Below are 13,056 nucleotides of genomic sequence, written 5' to 3'. Positions count from 1 at the left end.
CTTCCACTGCTTTCCCAGGCCATAGCAGAGAGCTGGATTAGAAGTGGAGCAGCCAGGTCTCAAACCAGCACCCATATGGGATGCCAGCACTGCAGGCGGCAGCTTTACCCACTATGCCACAGCACCGACCCCAGAAATCCTTTAATTTTGAAATATGGATGAACCTAGAGGACATTATGCTACGTTAAAAAAAAAAGCAAGGAACAGAAAGATAAAATACTGCATGATGTCACTTATATGTGGAAAGAGAGTAGAATGGTGGTTACTAGAGACTAGGGAAGGGACATGAGAAATGGGAAGATGTTGAACAAAAGGTACAGTGTTCCAGTTAGGCAGAAGCAATCAATTCTTGAGATCTATTACATATCATGAGTACCATAGTTACTAATGTATTGTGTATTTCTAAATTGCTAAAAGAATAGGTTTTAAACACTGTCATTATAAAAATAATATGTATGTGAGTTGATAGATATTTTAGTTTGATATAATCAGTGTGCAATGTATACAAATGTCCAAGCATCTCATTGCACCCTTTGTCAATTAAAAATAAAAGTTCATGCTAAAAAAAAAATGAATACTGACTCATGCTGCACTTGGATGAACCTTAAAAACACTATGATGAGTGAAAGAAATCAGCATATATCCATTTATTTGAAATACCCAGAATAGATACGTACATGAAGACTGAAGATAAATTGGTGTTCACCACAGCTAAGGTTGGGGTGAAGAAGGTAGGAGAAGTAAATAGGAAATGACTACTTAAGGGCATAAGGTTTCTTTAAGCAGGGATGAAGTTTTTTGGAACTACATAGAGATTTGGTTACACAATACCATGAATATACAAAATGCCACTGAATTAAAATGAAAATGGTAAGTTTGAAATAATGTAAGTTGTACTTCAATAAAAAGAGAATGAAACTTCCTTTTGGCCTGAATCGCCATCTTTCGGCATTTCATCAAGATGATGAACACAAAGGGAAAGAAGAGAGGCACCCAATGCATGATCCCCAGGCCTTTTATAAAACATGGGGTTGTTCCATGTACACCTACAAAAAAGTGATATTGTAGACATCAAGGGAATGAGTACTGTTCAAACAGGAATGCCCCATAAATATTACCATATCAAAATTGAGAGAGCTTACAATGTTACCCAGCATGCTGTTGGCATTATTGTAAACAAATAAGGGCAACATTCTTGCCAAGAGAGTTAATGTGGATATTGACTATATGATGCACTCTAAAAACCAAGATAGCTTCCTGAAACACGCAAACGAAAATGATCAGAAAAAGGAGGAACCCAAAGAGAAAGGCATCTGGGTTCAACGGAAGCACCGGCCTGCTCCACCCAGAGCCCACTTTGTCAAAACACATGGAAAGGAGTCTGAGCTGCTAGAACCCATTCCTTATGAATTCATGGCATACTAAGTGTAAGAATAAAGACCTGGACTCTAAAAAGGTAAAAAAGAGAACGAGCAAAAACGAAATAAGTAAAACAGAAGACTCACGTCCCAGTGCATTCCTGTTTTCTTAGATGTAAATATAGGGAGACTGGCTGGCAGAGTGGATGAATTAATACGGCTGGACTATGTGCTTTCCACAAAAAAAAATCGCTTTAAATATACTGAAATAGGGCAGTTGAAAGTGAAAGGACAGAAGAGGGTATATTATATAATCATTAATCAAAAGAAAGCAGGAGTGGCAATATTAAAGAGAGAAAGTAGATCTCAGAGCAAATATTATCAGGGATAGAGAGAAACATTTCACAATGATAAAAAATTCAATACATCAAGGTGACAAAGTAATCCTGAATTTGCACACCAACAAGCAGAGCTTCAAAATACATGAACCAAAAACTGAAAGAACTTAAAGGAGGAATAAACAAGTCAACAAATAGAGCATGAGGGCCAGCACTGTGGCACAGTGGCTTAGGCTACCGTAGGCAGTGCTTGCATCCCATATGGATGATGTCAAGTCCTGGCTGCTCCACTTCCCATCCAGCTCCCTGTTAATGCACCTGGGAAAGCAGTGGAGGATGACCCAAGTGCTTGAGCCCTTGCACCCGCAAGGGTGACCCAGAAGCTCCTGGCTTCTAGCTTTAGCATGGTCCAGCCCTGGCCATTTGCAGGGGGAACCAGCAGATAGAAGATCTCTGTGTGTGTCTCCTCTCTCTCTCTCTCTCTCTCTGGAACTCTGCTTTTCAAATAAATAAATAAATAAATAAATAAAGCTTTAAAAAAAAGAAATGAAATCAGTGTGCACACAGAAGAACAACAAAAAATCATTGTGGTAGGCAGGATAATAGCTTCCCAAAGATATCCATGTTTTGATATCCAGAATCTGAATCTGTTGCAAAGAGAAATCAAGGTAACCAATGGAATTAAGGTTGCTTACCAGTTGACTTTAAAATAGAAGGATAATTCTTGATTGTCTATACAGGCTAAATATAATAACAATAGTCCTTAAATGTACAAAAATTAGGTAGGAGAGGTCACAGTGATGTTAAATGAAAAGGGCTCAGCTCACAGCAGACTTTGAAGGTGGAACAAAAGGACTGCAAGCCAAGGAATGTGGACAGCCTTTAGAAGACAGAAAGAACAAAGTAATGGATTTCCCCCTAGAACCTCTAGAAAGGAACACAACCCCATTAACTCATTGCTTTTAGCCCTGTGTGACTCATTTCAGACTTTTGAATGAAAGAACTGTTAGGATAATAAATTTGTTTTGTTTTAAGCTATTAAGTTCATGATAATTTGTTACTGCAGCCATAGAAAACTAATGCAACCACATCCACCTGAATCTAACACTTTGTCCTGCATTGGTAGACATACCTCCTTTTAAAAAGCATATGGCGGCCAGCGCCGCGGCTCACTAGGCTAATCCTCTCCCTTGCGGCGCCGGTGCACCGGGTTCTAGTCCCGGTCAGGGCACCAGATTCTGTCCCGGTTGCCCCTCTTCCAGGACAGCTCTCTGCTATGGCCAGGGAGTGCAGTGGAGGTTGGCCCAAGTGCTTGGGCCCTGCACCTGCATGGGAGACCAGGATAAGTACCTGGCTCCTGCCTTCGGATCAGTGCAATATGCCGGCCGGAGCACTCCGGCCGCAGCTGCCATTGGAGGTGAACCAATGGCAAAGGAAGACCTTTCTCTCTGTCTCTCTCTCTCTCTCCCTGTCCACTCTGCCTGTAAAAAAAAAAAAAGCATATGGCACATTGTCCAAAACAGACAGCATCCTTAGTCATAAAACAAACCTTAAAAAATGGAAATGACTTGAAATCATACCTGGATTATTCTCTGACCATAATGATTTTAGCAGTGAAGAGCTAAAAGGAAAAACCTCTAAGCACTGGCAGTTAAACAAAACACATTAAAAAGATCTAATGGCTTCAGGAAAAATCTCAAAAGACATTGAAACTACATTGAACTAAATGAAAAATTTGTGGGATGCAGCTAAGACAGTGCAGAGAGGGAAATTTATAGCACTAAAAATGCATAGAAAACAAGAGAGCTCTCAAATCAATAATACAAGTTCTCATCTCAATAAACGTAAAGGAAGGGCAAAACGAACTCAAAGCAAGAATAAGGAAGAATAGTAAAGAGAAGAGTAGAAATCAAAAAACTGAATGGAGAAAATCAATTAATCACAGATCTGGTTCTTTTAAAAGACCAATAAAATTGATAAATCTCTTGACAGGCTGAACTAAAAAGAGAGAGGACACAAATTACCAATATCAGAAATGAGAGAGGAAATATCACTACAAACTCTGCTGACAACAACAGCATAATAATCTATGCTCAAAATTTTGACAATTAGAATAAATATATCAATTATTCATATCCTACAAACTACCAATACTCACCCAAGTTGAAACAGATAATATCAATACTCCTATGCCTACTAAAGGACATGAATTTTTAATTTTAAAACTCTCATAAATCTCAAGCTCCAGAGAATTCTGCCAAACATATAAAGAATTACCATCAAGATGTGGAGGGAAAACTTCTTGAGTCACTTTGTGAGGGTAGTATCACTCTGATTCCAGGAATATACAAAGACATTACAAAAAGGAGAACACTATAGACCTGTATCTCACATAAACTTAAACAAAAACCTTCAACTCAATATACCAAATTGAATCCCATAATATGTAAAACAATACCAGAAGCAAAACGGAGTTCATTCTGGAACTATAAGACTGATTCAATACTCAAAAATCAATGGAATCCACCAGATTAAGAAGCTAAAGAAAAAAATGCTCAATCATAGCAATTGATTCAGAAAAATCATTTGACAAAACTCAATACTCATTCATTATTTAAAAACGAAACCTCTCACCCAGCTAAGAATAGATGAAAACAATCTCAACTTGAAAAAGAACATCTAAAAAAACCCAACTTCTAACGTCTTAGTGCTAAAATTCTGATTGCTTTCCCCCTAGAACATAACAAGACAAGGATGTCTACTCTTACCACTTACTCATTACACTGCTGGAAGCCCTATACTGTACAAAAGATAAGAACAAGAAATAAAAGAAATACATATTAGAAAGGTCGAAATAACACTTCTGCTATTTGCAGATGTCATATTGTCTAAATATAAAATTCCACAGAATCTACCATAATAACAAGAACTTGTAAGTATAGCACCTTACAAGGTCCAAATGACTGGCACAGGATAAAATAAATAGCAACTGTATTTTTATATATTAGCAATTAACAAGTGAAAACCGGAATTAAAAACACACACCATTTACAATCATCAAATAAAAATTAAACATTTAGGAATAATTCCAACAAGACATGCACAAATTTATGTGCTGAAAGTACAAATAAGCACGGGAAATGATAGTCAACATCATTAGTCACTAAAAAAGCATAAATGAGGGCCGGGCCCTGTGGCGTAGTGGGTAAAGCCGCTGCCTGCGGTACTGGCATCCCATATGAGCGTTGGTTAGAGTCCCGGCTGCTCCACTTCCCATCCAGCTCTCTGCCGTGGCCTGGGAAAGCAGTGGAAGATGGCCCAACTCCGTGGGCTCCTGCACCCACATGGGAGACCTGGAAGAAGCTCCTGGCTCCTGGCTTTGGATTGGCCCAGCTTCAGCAGTTGCGGCCACCTAGGGAGTGAACCAGCGGATGGAAGACCTCTCTCTCTCTCTCTACCTCTCCTCTTTCTGTGTGTAACTTTGACTTTCAAATAAATAAATAAATCTTTAAAAAAATACACTTATTAAAAAAAGACCAACCTAAATAACTTTTGAATACATTACTTTATGTATATATCTTCAGTCTAGAGATGGAAACTATTTTATATGTTATTGTAGTAGGTAATGTTGATGGGAACCATGCTTCTCACTGGAGGAAAAGTGATTGAATTATAAAATGGGTGAAGATAGAAGCTCCTTGTAGTGTTGGATTGGAATTGGAAGTATCATTCTACATTCACAATGACTCCCACACTAAAGAGAAAAATATGGACTGTAAAGTCTTAAAATGTTTCTATGTGTTTATTTCTCTTTATATATACACAAACATAGATATGCATAAATTCTGGTCTACTAAAAAGTATACATATGGAGAGAAGGAGAGGGAGAAGTAGAGAGACCTATCTATAAAATTACTGTTTAGGAAAAGAACCTGTAGAAGTTGTTTCCCTGGGGCCGGCGCTGTGGCACAATAGGTTAATGCTCTGCCTGTGGTGCCAGCATCTCATATGGGCACCGGTTCTAGTCCCGGCTGCTCCTCTTCCAATCCAGCTCTCAACTGTGGCTTGGGAAAGCAGTAGAGGATGGCCCTGCACCCATGTGGGAGACCCAGAAGAAGCTCCTGGCTCCTGGCTTCGGAGCGGCAAGCTCCAGCCATTTGGGGAGTGAACCAACAGAAGGAAGACCTTTCTTCCTGTCTCTTCCTCTCACTGTCAGTAACTCTACCTCTCAAATAAATAAATAAAATCTTTAAAAAAAAAGAAATTGTATCCTAAATAACCAACAATTTGACTAAGTGCTCCTGTTTGTATTTATTAACTTTCTTTTTGGGACACGGAAGGAATGACAGTCAGCAAACTTGTGTTGGAGCCCTGGAACTGCCTTTCCTTATTGTGAGAGAAATGGGAAAATCATGTGAATTCTTTAAATATCGGTTTTCTCCTCTGTATGATCTGGATATATTATTTGTTTGCAGGGCTGCTGTGAAGACCAAATGAGAAGGGTTGTGAATACATTTTTCTAAACAGTGAGGAGCTGCACAAGTATATCAGGCGGTATCATATTTTTGTGGCACAGACCTCAAAGACAACAGGGCAAAATGGTTCTGGTGCACTTTGACTTGGATTTTTATCAGCTAGGATTTTGTTCCTCACTAACTGCCAGTAGTATTCTCTGAAGCTGTTCAATAATAGATTTATAAGAAACAACAATTTAGCTCATGAACTCTGAAGTGCTTTTTCTACCTGCCATATATGTGTCCATTGTGTAACCTTTCCCCGTCTTTTACTTTGGACAATTTTATTATATGCAGTGCCGATTTCTTTGGGTTCATCTGACCGGTTCCTTTGGGTTTCATGAATCTATATATCCATTTCTTCCCCCAGATTTGAGTATTTTATCTCATTATTTCTTTTTATTAAAAGAAGATTTAATTATTTATTTTGTTTTTTAATTTTTAAATCTTCATTTTTTAAGGAATACAAATTTCATAAATACAACTTTAGGAATATAGTTATTCTTCTTACCATACCCACCCTCCCACCCACACTCCCACCTCTCCTCCTCCTCCCTCTCCCCTTCCCAGTCCCCATCCTCCATTAAGATTCATTTTCAATCAACTTTGTACACAGAAGACCAACTCTATACTAAGTAAAGATTTCAACAATTTGCACACACACACACACACACACACAAACTGTTTGAGAACTGGTTTTACAGTTAACTCATAATAGAACTCATTGAGGACAGAGGTCCTGCATGGGGAGTTAGTGCACAGTGACTCCTGTTATAAATTTAACAATTAACACTCTTATGTATGACATCAGTGACCACCCAAGGCTGTTTAAATGAGCTGCCTAGGCTATGGAAGCATTTTGAGTCCACAAACTCAGTCAGTATTTGGAGATAAGCAAAGTGGAAGTTCTCTCCTCCCATCAGAGAAAAATACATCTTTCTTTGATGGCCACTTCTTTCCACTGGGGTCTCACTCACAGAGATCCTTCATGTAGAACATTTTTTGCCACAATGTCTTGGCTTTCCATGCCTGAAATGTTCTCATGGGCTTTTCAGCCAGACCAGAAAGAGTTAAGGGCTGATTCTGAGGTCAGAATGTTACTTAAAGTGATTGTCATTCTATGAGTCTGCTGTGTGAACTGCTTCCCATGTTAGAACATTCTCTCCTTATGGGCTGGCGCCGCAGCTCACTAGGCTAATCCTCCACCTTGCAGCACCGGCACACTGGGTTCTAGTCCCGGTCGGGGTGCCGGATTCTGTCCCGGTTGCCCCTCTTCCAGGCCAGCTCTCTGCTGTGGCCAGGGAGTGCAGTGGAGGATGGCCCAAGTCCTTGGGCCTTGCACCCCATGGGAGACCAGGAGAAGTACCTGGCTCCTGCCATTGGATCAGCGCAGTGCGCTGGCCGCAGCACGCTGGCTGCGGCGGCCATTGGAGGGTGAACCAACGGCAAAGGAAGACCTTTCTCTCTGTCTCTCTCTCTCACTGTCCACTCTGCCTGTCCAAAAAAAAAAAAGAACATTCTCTCCTTTTTAATTCTATCTATTATTTTTACCAAATACTTGATCCTATTTATATGATCACTTTAACACTTAATCCTATCTATATGTTCACATTAACATTTAATATGATCACTTTAACAATTTAAGATGGCATTTTTACCACCAAGCTTAATGGGATTTGGAGTCCCATGACAAGTTTTTAAACTGTACCCTTAGAAGTAAGTCCGGGGGTTGGCACTGCAGCGCAGTGGGTTAATGCCCTGGCCTGAAGCACTGGCATCCCATATGGGTGCTGGTTTGAGTCCCAGCTGCTCCACTTCTGATCCAGCTCTCTGCTATGGCCTGGGACAACAGTAGAAGATTATTCAACTCCTTGGGCCCCTGCACCCATGTGGGAGAACCAGAAGAATCTCCTGGCTCCTGGCTTCGGATCGGCACAGTTCAGGCCATTGCAGTCAATTGGGGAGTGAACCATCGGATGGAAGACCTCTCTCTCTCTCTCTCTCTCTCTCTCTCTGCCTCTCCTTCTCTCTCTGTGTAACTCTGACTTTCAAATAAATGAGTGAAATCTTTAAAACACCATAACTCCATTTCTATAAAAAAAAGAAGTAAGTCCGTAGGAATGTATGCAGAACCATGCAGTTTTATAGTTACAAACAATTATTTATTTTGAAAGAGGTAGAGAGAGAGAGAAATCTTCCATCCACTGGTTCACTCCCCAGATGGCCACATTAGCCAGTGCTAGCCCTGCTGAAGCCAGGAGCCAAGAGTTTTATCTGAGTCTCCCACATGGGTGTCAGGGGCCCAAACTCTTGGGCCATCTTCCACTGTTTTGCCAGGTGCATTATTGGGGAGCTGGATTGGAAATGGAGCAGCCAGAACTCAAAGCTGCACTCTGATAGAGGATGCCAATATCACAGGCAGTGGCTTAACCTGCTGTGTCACAACTCTAGTTCCACTAGTGAATTTTTAAATTCAGTCATTGTTTCATCCAGTTTCAGAATTTGTTTTTATTTTTTTATTGCTTTGATCCCTTTGTTGATATTCTCATTTTGCTCATGTCTTGTATTCCTGTTTCCAATTAGTTGTCTGTGTTCTCTTGTAGTTCACAGAGCTGCTTCCATACAATTATTTTTAATTCTTTTTCAGGCAATTATTATGTCCTTATTTCTTTATTTGTTGGTATGGATTTATTTTCTCCTCTTGTTAATACAATATTGCTATGGTTTCAATGTGTCCATCAAAGTTTATATGTTAGAAACTGAAACCCCAATACAATGGTATTGCAAAGTGGAACTTTTAAGAGCTGCCTTAGGTCATGTGGCCTCTTCTTACGTTAATGGATTAATGTTATTATTGCAGGAGTGATTTTTTTTCTTACCATGATAGGGGGTTTTGCTAGAAAAGCAAGTTTGACCCTTTCTCTTCTCTCTCTCATGTGAGCATGCTCTCTTGCCCTTCTGCCTTCCACCAAAGGATGACACAGCAATAACCGTCTTGGCAGATGCAGGCCTACTAATCTTGAAATTCCTAGCCTCTGGAACTATAAGCAATAAATGTCTGTTCTTCATAAAATACCGCATCTCAAGTAGGCTGTTATAACAGCAAAAACAGACTAAGAGAAATACTTCCCTGATTCTTCATGTTCCTAATAGCTTTGCTTCAGTGTGCAAACATCTCAAGAAGTTGTCATGAATTGGCTTCACCTGGCAAAAACTTCTGCCAGTCAGCCCAGATAGAGATTCTAGGAACCACTCATTCATTTTTTTTTTTTTGACAGGCAGAGTGGACAGTGAGAGAGAGAGACACAGAGAAAGGTCTTCCTTTTTCCATTGGTTCACCCCCCACAATGGCCGCTGCGGCCAGTGCACTGCGCTGATCGGAAGCCAGGAGCCAGATGCTTCCTCCTGGTCTCCCATGCGGGTGCAGGGCCCAAGCACTTGGGCCATCCTCCGCTGCACTCCCTGGCCACAGCAGAGAGCTGGACTGGAAGAGGGGCAACTGGGACAGAATCTGGTGCCCCGAATGGGACTAGAACCTGGGGTGCCAGTGCCACAGGCGGAGGATTAGCCTACTGAGCCGTGGCGCCGGCCAACTCATTCATTTTCTATGGATGTGAATGCTCTACTCCCCTCTCTTCCTCCTGGGGGACAATCCTCAGGATAATGTGCCTTTCTCAATCTTGCAAGTTGTAAACCTCCAACCCTGTTCTCTAGGGCAGTTCACTGAAATGTCAGGATGTGGGGTGCAAGCTCCACTTCTCCCTTCCTCCTGAACATGATTCTGGGTTGTAGGCTTTTTACCTCTCCCAAGCAGCTGTGCAGGCCACTGAGACCATTTACTCCTTTCCCTGAAGGCCGTGTCTGAAATGCCAGTACATTGGGTGCAATCTCCACTTCTCCCCATCCCTCCCGAAGTAGATGTCTCAGAATGTGTACCTTCTCTTAATCCCACAGTGCCTTACAGGCTGCTGAGAACTGCCCATCCTCTTTCCCCAAAGGAGTACAGGGGAGTACTGGGAGGCTAGGTACAATCTCCACTTCTCTTCCTTTCTCCTGAAAGAGAAGTCCCAGGAAGGTGCACATTCCACAGTCTTGTATATCCCTGATGGCTGATCAGGGCCACCCACTCCTCCTTGCTCTCCTTCACTGCCCCCAGAATGTTTGTATGGCTTTGACATGCTGAGGGAGGTGAGAGAGAAGCTGGTCTCCTGGGACGTGCCCTGAAATGCTGGAGATCTGGGTGCATGGTTCACTTATTCTTTCCCAAAGGGAGAAATCATGGACCAAGTGGATCTCTTGTGGCATGGAACTAAGCTGGCTTAGACAAGCGAATGGCATGGACAAAGTGAAATGACTCTTACCCATTTCAAAACAATTTTGTTGCTTTTTCGTTCATCTGAGATAGTATAACTTCTTAACTGCATTACAGAGTTCTCTTAAAGTGCTTTGATCCAATCCCAGTTTTTCCATTGTTTCTGAAGGGAGACAAGGGGTAGCAGTTTATGTTTTGCCTTCTTGCCAATACCACTGAATCACAGAGCTAGTTCTGAATGCTCGCTCTGCCACAAGCTAGCTTCATGACCTTCTACAAGTATTATGTGAGCTCCATGTCCATCAACATTGAAAAGGGCTAAACATATCTAAATTATGGAGTGTTATATCAAATGCTTAATACCCAGTGTCTTTTCAATAATGATATACATTATTTTATTATTACCATTAAGAGAGGAGGCTTTCCCAGTTGAAATTATGGGGATAACATTCTCGTGAAATCCAACAGAGGAGTGGAACAGAGAGTGTGTGTATAATCCCCTCATTCCTTCTTTTCTTGAATAATTCCTTGTTGATAGTTTTATGCAGGCCAACATTGAGATCCTGTGGCTCCAATGCTTGTAGTCTGTTTTGGCATAAACAAGGCCCACACAAAAAGATGTAATGGGAAGTGGGACTAGAAGCAGACTTGGCCCTTAAGATTAGGGTAAGTTTTATGCGAACTTGGTAACATTGGAGGTCTGGGATCAGATCATATTGTGTAGCAAATTTTAAGAATCCACACAAGATTCCAAATTCAGATAAGAAATTTAGACATGGGGTGGTGTTTGGCCTAGCAGTTATAATGGCTCTTGGGATGCACACATCCCATGTCAAAGTGCCTGGATTTGAGCCCAGCTTTGTTTCTGATTCCAGTGTCCTGTTAATGCGCACTGTGGGAGGCAGCAGATGTCTCAAGTAGGTGGAAGACCTGGATATAGTTCGGGGCTCTGGACTTCTTGTTGGCCCAGCCTTGGTTGTTGTGGACTTTTAAGAAGTGAACCAGCAGATGAGAAATCTGCTTTCGTGTCTCTCTGCCTTTTCAAATAAGTAAAATATCTAAATAAATAAGTATTTTAAATGAGATTTACACAACACAAAGACTTTGCAGCAAGAAAGGAATTTGAACCTGCCACAAAGACTGTTTGTCCAGTAACTCCCTTAGGGCAGGAACTCATTGTCCAAATGTGGGTGGTGTTCAGGTTGGAGTTCATAGACTTTCAATACACTTTCAAATAAGTGAAGAAAAATAAGGCTGACAAAGTCTAGGAAATGAAACAAAGTAGTTAGGGCAAAAACCCAGGTGGCCCAAGCAATTATCATTACCATCCTCAATCAAAGCAACTTCAAAACTTAAAACTGATCCTTCCTTGTTTACTAACTACTACCGTTGCTAAGACTTCAGTCTCTGATCATTTCACTGCCTCTGGTGAAGCTGTTTGTCACATTTGTTTTTCAGGAAATCCATGCTGTATTTTCCCTTTCCATCTTCAAGGGGCAACAGAGAACAGTAAGTTGCTTAGACTCTGATTTGTGGTAACTAATATGCAGAATACCGAGAGAGAGAGAGAGAGAGAGAAAGTAATGTATATAAGCAAAATTGACATCTTGAAAGTTGATTATTGTTTATAGCCCTTGTCTGTTCTCTTGAGGAACAGTGGTTTTTCTACTTACTAATTGTTGAATTATTCATTAAGTGGAGGGTTAAACTTGTGATTATAAAGAAAATTGAAAGTACGGCACTGTGAAAACATTTTTATCATTTTATTTTTTGTTTTATTTTAAGGTGAACAAGTTTCATGTATTTTATATGTAGAGATTTAGTAGTATAGTGATACTCCCCACCTTACCCTCCCTCCTGCCCATACTCCTACCTTTCTACCTCCTTTCTTATTATATAGTTTAACTTTTATTTTATACTCACGAGATTAACCCAATACTAAGTAATGATTTCAACAAATAGTAAGAACAAAAAAACATTGTTTTTCAACAGTACAGACAAGAGCCATAAACAATAATTAATTCTCAAAATGTCAATTTTGCTCATATACATTACATTTTTTGTACTCTATTAGTTACCACAGATAACGAAAACATATGGTATTTGTTTTTTTGGGACCAACTTATTTCACTAAGTATAATCGTTTCCAGTTGCATCCATTTTGTTGCAAAAGACAGGATTTAATTCTTTTTATGGCTAAGTAGTATTCCATAGCATATATATCCCACATTCTCTTTATCTAGTCATCAATTGATGGACATCTGGGTTGATTCCATACCTTAACTATTGTGAACTGATCTGCAATAAACATGGGGGTACAGATAACACTTTAATATGCTGATTTCGTTTGGGTAATCCCAGGAGTGGGATGGCTGGGTCATATGGTAGATCTATTTTCAAATTACTGAGGTATCTCCATACCGTCTTCCACAATGTTTGTAGTAGTTTGCATTCCAACTAACAGGGGATTAGGGAACATTTTCTCCTGCATCCTGATAAGCATTTATTGTTTGTTGATTTCTGTATGAAAGCCA

General features: G+C 40.4%; 1 long non-coding RNA gene across 1 annotated transcript in view; it reads right to left on the bottom strand.

The window, feature by feature from the left end:
- Nucleotides 1-13,056, bottom strand: part of LOC127484906 (uncharacterized) — a 58,536-nt gene that overhangs the window by 3,059 nt on the left and 42,421 nt on the right. Inside the window, exon 4 of the long non-coding RNA XR_016228119.1 lies at nt 10,572-10,685. This is a non-coding gene — a long non-coding RNA (uncharacterized LOC127484906). The remainder of the gene's footprint in view (nt 1-10,571; nt 10,686-13,056) is intronic.

This window comes from Oryctolagus cuniculus, chromosome X (assembly GCF_051225735.1).
Source record: "Oryctolagus cuniculus isolate XC-2025 breed Fujian yellow rabbit chromosome X, ASM5122573v1, whole genome shotgun sequence".
In the NCBI taxonomy this organism is placed as follows: domain Eukaryota; kingdom Metazoa; phylum Chordata; class Mammalia; order Lagomorpha; family Leporidae; genus Oryctolagus; species Oryctolagus cuniculus.
This window is presented reverse-complemented; position numbering and strand designations above follow the sequence as displayed.